We start from the raw sequence: 8,010 nt of genomic DNA, 5'->3' as shown, positions 1-8,010 counted from the left end.
GAGGAGTAGGTGGAAACACAGGTGGCTGTTTGATGGCAAAAGGAAGTAACACAGTTGGGGAGGGGGGGCACCTTCAGATGCTGATGTCAGGGTGATATGAAGTGTCCTTATCCATACTCCCACCAACTCAACTCATTCACTCAGAAAGACACTATGCTGGAAAAATATCAGCGGACCATTTCTGCCTGTGGCCAACCAGAGATTTGGTTATGCACTGTGTTGGGCTACAGACAGAGAGAAGATGCTGCTCCTCCTTCATAGCTCTGGGTAGTCCAGCTCAGCTGTAGGTGCCATCATTTCCACATGAACCTGGTGTTCCAGGTGAAGGGCCCATGGGGCATGCAATCCCTCCTGGCTAGCAGTGCTATCCCCCATCTTCCTTTGTTTCTTCCTGTGAAATCAGCATGTAGATACAACTGCCTTTCCAAATGACTTACCCACTCTTTCAGGAAGAAAGGCATTACCTCATCCAAGCGGAGATCCTGTGCGTTTCCAGTACCAACCGGGAGCCACCTCAGGATCCTTAGACAGGTTTTAAATCCAGCCCGCCTTTTCACACCCTTTCTGTCCTCTCAAGCCTCAGCAAAGTGTTTGCTTTGCAGCTGTAAAATGCTTTAGGATGTTGAAATATGGAGATTTTTCGCATATTGGATCATCTGAGCAGGACATGGCTGGGCAAGGATGTGCTTTTGTGGAGTGGTGACAGGATAGAAAAATTCAGAGATAGAAAATGAAAAAGCGGTATTGCTGAGAGACCACACTGACAACTTGTGCAAGACTTGTTGACTGGCTGGCCAGAAGAAAAAGAGTGTATTGAATCTGAACTGTTATTTTAGACAAACTCTGCTTCTTACATGAACCTTTGTGAAAGAACCTGTTCTCTTGGGAAGACACCAGTTCTGACAAACAATGGGTCTCACATCCCTCCCTTTATCACTGCAGAGCTGTGTGTGGTTAAGCACACATTCATCAGCATTGTGCTTAGTAGAGGAAACAGCTAAGACCCTGCTGGTACTCAAAAGCACTGCATTACCCCACTCAGCTACAGGAATACACATGTACATACCTGTACAAGGACAGAAACCGCCCCAGAGGCTCCACTGTAGCTGTAGAAACACACCTCCTTTCTAAGTCCTCCTGTTTCACTCCAAGTACTTGGCTCCCTTCTTTCATAGTATGGAACAAGTAACATCCAAAATTGCTATGTATGAGTACAGGAGGCTATAGGATGTCCAACTACATCGTAAAAATTCTCAAGCCTTCCCCTCACTCATCCCAAGCACTAACATGTATTTCTGGTCAAATGCCACTCAATTCCTGGGCCTGTCATGGGAAAAAAAAATCATGGCCAGAAGGGACCAAGGGCTGCTCACAGTCTTAGACATCACTCCCAGGCTTTGCATCCAGTTCTGCACCCCAGTGGCTTTGCTCTCATACCCCATAACATCCCCTTCCACCCAAATTCCACCCTACAATATCCCTTTCTAGGACCAGCACCACCTTCTCTCAAATGCAGTCTTCTGTGTGTGCCATGTGAGCATGGAAGGAGTAGTAAGCAGCATTAGTGGTTATGTGGAAGATGAACATGGCCTCCACAGGCTGCTTTCCTGTATTATTCTACAAGTGCTGGGTAGAAGCACTCCGTATGTATTCTGAAGCTGTGAACTACCCTGATCAACAAGATCTGGCAGCATGGCAATGCGAATGTTGAGGAGGGAGAGATTAGCAAGAGAGCTGACCTGCCTAGGTAAAGATATAAGAAATGAGGGAAAAAAATTGTCACTGTCACTGTGAGATGGGTGACAGTGTCTGCACCCCCTCCTCACCAGGAACACGGAAAGGATCCTTAATGGCCATTGAGATGCCCCGCCACAGAGTCTGCAGTGGTCACATTGACCTCCTTCCCCACCATGCCTGCTATGCCATGTGGGCCACAGGAGTGTCCTCTGCAGGGACTTTGGCATTTGCTCGGCCTATCCACTTCCTAGTAGAGGGCCTGTGGGGACAGTGGGTGGGAGAGGGGGATTGTATTGGCCAGGCATAGATCACTCTTCTCATCCACCTTTCAGCTTGCTGAGCTTGCTGCATTTTGTCAGAAGGCTACATAGCCTCATCTTTGCATGAGTTGAGAGGTGTGAAGACCAGAGAAGAGAAGAAGGGACCGTGTTATCCACCTGGAGACAACAGAAAAAGCCACAGAGCCAGCACTTGCCCCCCACCCTTCCTGTAGCTACAAAAAATTCTCTTCAAATTTCCCTGTTCATAAGCTAATACTGTGCTCTAGTCCTTTCCCTTTCTCAGCCCACCCCCTTGCCCTGGTTCACAAGTCCTACTCCACAATGGCCCAGAAGGTGTCCACAGACCTGTGAAGGCAGGACAGAGATTATTATATTGAGTCTATGGATGGACAGAAGGGCAACCTGGATGCTTGGGCTTTCTAAAAGTAAAACAGGGGGACCACAGGTTCAAAGCAAAGGGAGGAGAGGTTTCAGTGTGAAGGAGGTGGGGTAGAGCAGTGCGAGTCCAAATAAACAGTGTTCTAAAGACACAGTGGGATTGCTGGGTTACAGACCTCTAAATTTCCAGGTGGGCGGAGGGCAGTGAGGACTATGGGACCAAACACCTTGGTTCTGTAGAAGACAGGAGGATCTGAGTTGGACAGGATCATCTTCAGTGTCTGGGTACACTTAGGAGCAGAGAGGTCTATGGGTTACCAAAGATGCCTGGGCTGTAAGTCTGTACGTGCATCCTCCTGCTGACACAGTGCAGGCTGCCATGGGCTAGTCTAGAAACTCTTCCACTAGGATACCGTGGGGTAGGCTCTCCCCCAAAATCCCAGGGTTATGTGGGGCAGAGGGAGAGGGAACACTCTTCTGGAGGGTGACACTGCATCTCAGGCTGAATGTTGGCTCCTGGAAGACTTCTTGTCCTGGTTGTGGGAGAAACGTCACCTGATCCCAAGTGCTGGGAATTGTCACAATACCATCTTGATGACCCTACATGTTAAAAAAACCCTTAATGTTAAAATTTTAACACTAATTTTATGTAATGTGCACCCAGCAGTATGATATCTAAACAGATAGTCTCAATGCAATGTTGTAGTGAGCAGATACTAGCAGGATATTGTGGTCTTTAATGTACAGGATGCCAAATAAAAGCAAGCTATTCATTCGTGTTTCCCTGAGCTGCTGTTAATAACAAAAGTTCCAAAGGACACAAAGTATGATTAGCAAATCCAAGGGACAAAAATCCACCAAAAGTTACTGAACAGAAAGGAGAGAGGAATTAATTTTGCAAATCCTAGACAAGCGGCCTAAGGTGCTTTGGTATTAGGGGGGAGATACAGCCATTTCTGACATCCTCTTAGCAATTATATGGCATGAATCCCTAGATGCTAAGCAAACTATCTTTCAGATGAAAAATGCCTTGAATGTGCTTACTTCTCTTTATTACTCAAGAACTAACTGGTGGATGGTTTGTTTGAAGAGTATGGGGCAATATTTTTGCCTGGGGAATTACTACCTTTTTAGATGTCCCAGGCTATTCCATTTTGTCTCCAGCTGCTGTTCCAGAAGGTATATGGTGCATCCTGTGTTGTATCACCCAAACTATGACAATGACTCTAACACCCTAAAGCACTTCTATTGAACCTGTATTTGAAACTCAGAAGGGCGATGTCTGAAACTCATATTTGAAACTCAGAAGGAGATGTTCTGATATGTTCAGCTTGGCTTGCAGCTCCTACTGTACAGGAGCTGAATCTTGCAGAGCCCCTAAGCCGAATCTGCTAGCCCTGTTCAGGTTGTAGTCCAGAGCATCTAAAGTAGCACAAGATGACAGTAGAGAGTTCTTCACTAGGAAGTCAGAATGCCTTTCCCGTCCCCCAGGTGTTCCCTCACTAAATTTAAGAAAAAGACACCAGGTCTCTGTCCTGGTTTCAGCTGGGATAGAGTTAAATTTCTTCGTAGTAGCTAGTATGGGGCTATGTTTTGGAGTTTTGCTGGAAACAGTGGTGATGCGGAGATGTTTTAGTTGTTGCTAAGTAGCACTTACACTGGTCAAGGACTTTTTCAGCTCCCCATGCTCTGCGGGGTGCACAAGAAGCTGGGAGGGGACACAGACGGGACAGCTGACCCCGACTGACCAATGGGATATTCCATGCCATATGACATCATGTTCAGTATATAAAGCTGGGGGAAGAAGAAGGAAGGGGGGACACTGGGAGTGATGGCGGTTGTTTTCCCAAGTAACCGTTACGCATGATGGAGCCCTGCTTTCCTGGAGATGGCTGAACACCTGCCTGCCCATGGGAAGTAGTGAATGAATTCCTTGGTTTGCTTTGCTTCTACATGCAGCTTTTGCTTTACCTATTAAACTGTCTTTATCTCAAACCATAAGTTACTTCACTGTTACTCTTCTGATTCTCTCCCCTGTCCCACCAGGGGGGAGTGAGCGAGCGGCTGCGTGGTGCTTGGCTGCTGACTGGGGCTAAACCACGACAGTCTCTCAACCAGGAAGGTGTCAGACACAAGGATGGTCATGCTAGCAGCAGGTTTCTTCTCTTGTTCCAAACTCTACTGATCAGGAGCAGAGTTGCTTGACAGATGTACTGAACAGTCACCATCACATGAGTTGCTTCACCTGATGTTCTTTTCCCCTACCAAGTTCTTCCCATTTACCACTAGCTACCCTTCTCAAATAAAATGCCTACCCCTGCTTACCTTTTCCTCATTAGCCTAGGTTTTTCTACCTTTAAAGACTTCTTTGATACTTATGATATGGTTGCTCTGGTAATTTCTACCTTGCTGATTAGTTCTGTTAAGCTCATATTCCCCATTTGTTATCAATATCAATAGTGTCCTATCATTTCTCATAGTGCCCTGAGTCAGGTCAAACTATATACACACATTACACCCCTTTTGCTGTCTGCAATGCCTTCTAATTACTCCTGTTGTTGTCTTCTCAGCATAGGCCAGGAATGGTGGCCATCTTAACACATACCCTAATGCCTATTTTTAGATTCCTATACATAGGTCCAAATCAGGTGCTGAATCCAGTCACTGATGTTAGGTAAGATTATTCCCATTGCAGTTTCCTAAACGTTATATAAGATGGGTTCCAGCAAGCATGACATGAACTACTAAAACCTACAAATGTTACAAAGTGAACACTGGTTCCTTCATCAGTTAACAAAAAAAAAATACAGCTTATTTCAGAAAACATCTAGCATTCTTGCCATCTTCCCTCACTGGATCATAGTGGTAGCCAATACCCTTTAACCACTGAGGCTCTTAGGCATATGGCAGAGGCCAATCTATCACACGCTACCTATCACTGAAACTCATGAGGATAGAAGGCTCAGGCATTTGTTCATATGTAGCTGATGACATTATTTTTCCTTCTGACCCATACCTTTCCATGCTCTCTGATTCCATTCCGTGAAGGAAGGAACTGTTCTATTTGTACAAACAGCTCCTTGAATTGCATGGTGACGTTGTTTGCATAAAGCCCTTTGTATTTCCCTTCGTTCTTCACGTGGAGGTGGACTACCTAGTAAGACAGTGTTTTGTGGACTAGCCATCACTATCCTAAATCATTCAACATGGAGAAAAGATAACCAGAAATTTTGTGGGAAGAAAAAAGGAGGAGAACGAACAGAAAGCATATTTAGATTTCAGTAATTTACAAGTTTATTGACAATTGCTTGTAGATGGACTGATGAATGCATGGCTGGATGGATAGATAGGAATAGGTACATGGATGGATGTCTACAGAGAGACAGGAATGTTATTAAATTATTTTCTTTCATGTTCTCCATTGCATCCACATTCATCACCACCTCAAATTCCTGGGTGTTTAGAAATAACTATACTCCATGTGATGTTCTCCCTTAAGGCCTCCTGAAGCTGTGCACTTCTCAAGCTACAGATGATGGATTGAGCAGAAGAGATAGCACCAGTGTTCAAGATACCACCTTGCTGAGGTCCAGTCTGTTGGCTGGGGTGGGTGTGAGGTACATGAAGATGCAGTTGCCATGCATCATAGACACCACAGTGAGTTAAGAGGCACAGGTAGAAAGGCTTTCTATCTGCCAGCCATGGAAGGGATTTTGACAACAGCAGTAATGATGTTGATGTAGGATACAGCTGTAATAGCTAGGCTACCCAGCAGAGTGAACACTGCTAATAAGAAATTCATGCACTCTAGGGCCTTGGTATTTCTCATTTAAGCTCAGTCATTGGTGTGCTATCACAATAAAAGTGACTACTGAGGTTTGAACCACAGAATGACAACTGGAAATATACCACTGATAGAGAAAGAATGAGGACAGCCCCACCAATCCAGGCAGTAATCACCAGCAGGCTGCAGACTTGTGAATACATAATGTTTACATAGCCTAGAGGTTAGCAGGTGGCCACACACCTATCAAAGGATATTACAGCTAACAGGAGAAACTCAGTGGTACTTAGCACGAAGTAGAGAAAAGTTTGAGTGAGACAACACCTTCAAGAAATTGTTTTGTTGCCTAAAGCCAGGAGAAGCTCCTGAGGAAGAAGTACATGGGAGTCTGAAGAGGATGGTTTATCGGGGTGATTGTGATGATGAGAATGTTACCTGTTAAAGTCAAGATGTAGGTGACTAACAGGATGGTAAACAGCACATATTGAAGTTGATCGTCATCAGCAACACCCAAGAGGATGAACTCCATCACTGTTGTTTGAATCTCCATCTGTAGCTTATCTATAAACAGACAAAAATGTTTTAAAGGAAGATAATACCACACCACAGAAAACCCCTAAAAAGTAATGAGTGAGAGTCTCCAAACCCTTGCTCCTGAAATCAGCCAGTGTTCCCTTTTTACTGGGTGTTCTTCCAAAGAAGAGGATTCATCAAGGCTCAGTAAATCTCCACTCCAAATTGCCTGCTACCCCTCTCCACTGGTTTCTAAGATGAAGTCTACAATGCCTTTCTGGATAATACTCAAACTCAGTGATAAGCAAGTAAAGGCAAATGAATCCACACTGTAGGAGAGGTTCTTGAGTACGAAGCAGTGATCCTTCCTTCTTCTCCTTTTGTATCTGATCTTCTTGAGCCACAATGAGAACCTGATCAGGTTACCCTGAGACATTTCAAAAGGAACAAGACACCTGTATGTATGCAACCAAATCAGGCATTTAATGTGGCCAGACACCCTAAATGAGGTGCCTTAAACATGTGCAAGTCACAGCAGGTTTTTCTAATCAGTTGATGACAATAAGGATTGGTAGGCATAATCCATCTTCATCTTAAGCAGGTAATGAAGGGAAGTCTGAAAATCACCTCGTGGACCTTTCTTGCTCTTTCTACTGACAATACACAGAGCTTAAAGTACTTACTCAAATTTAGATCTCTTACTTCTAGAGATGAATACTCCTTGGACTCTTGTGCTATGATTTTGATGAAAATACTCAGATTTATTATTATTACAATGGAAAAAGTATGAATTACTACTAAAAGTTAACAGGAGTCCTGACATGAATCTATCACCAAATCTTACTTTAAGCAGCCATAGCAATAATATAGAAAATTTAAATTTATAAAGTGACTATTTCTAGTAATTTAATCGGACAGCACATTTAGAGAAGATTTCAAGGGCTAGAAAACCTCTTCTTCTGGGGAGAAGACAATATATTTTGTCTTAATAGACACATTTTCATCCCCTTCAGGAAGTCAGAGGGTTGGGTCATATGCCACACTTCAGATCATCTTTGTAATGATCTAAAAGAAGAGAGAAGTATTCACCATGCAGATTGAGAAAAATATTCCTGAGAGAAAGACCTTGTGTTTTACAAACCCTCAGAAACATCTTTCAGATCACATCAGCTGATTATTGTTCTGTCAACTAATCCCTATAAATCACCTTTTAGCCAAAGACTCCTCCTTTTGAGATGTATTCTCTTTTGAGGAGGTTTTCTTATGCACAGGTGTGGTGTGTTGACCTTGGCTGGCTGCGGTATGGTACGGAATCTC

Source organism: Phalacrocorax carbo, chromosome 6 (genome assembly GCF_963921805.1).
Source record: "Phalacrocorax carbo chromosome 6, bPhaCar2.1, whole genome shotgun sequence".
Taxonomy (NCBI): Eukaryota; Metazoa; Chordata; class Aves; order Suliformes; family Phalacrocoracidae; genus Phalacrocorax; species Phalacrocorax carbo.
The sequence above is the reverse complement of the archived record's forward strand: the minus strand, read 5'-3'. Positions refer to the sequence as shown.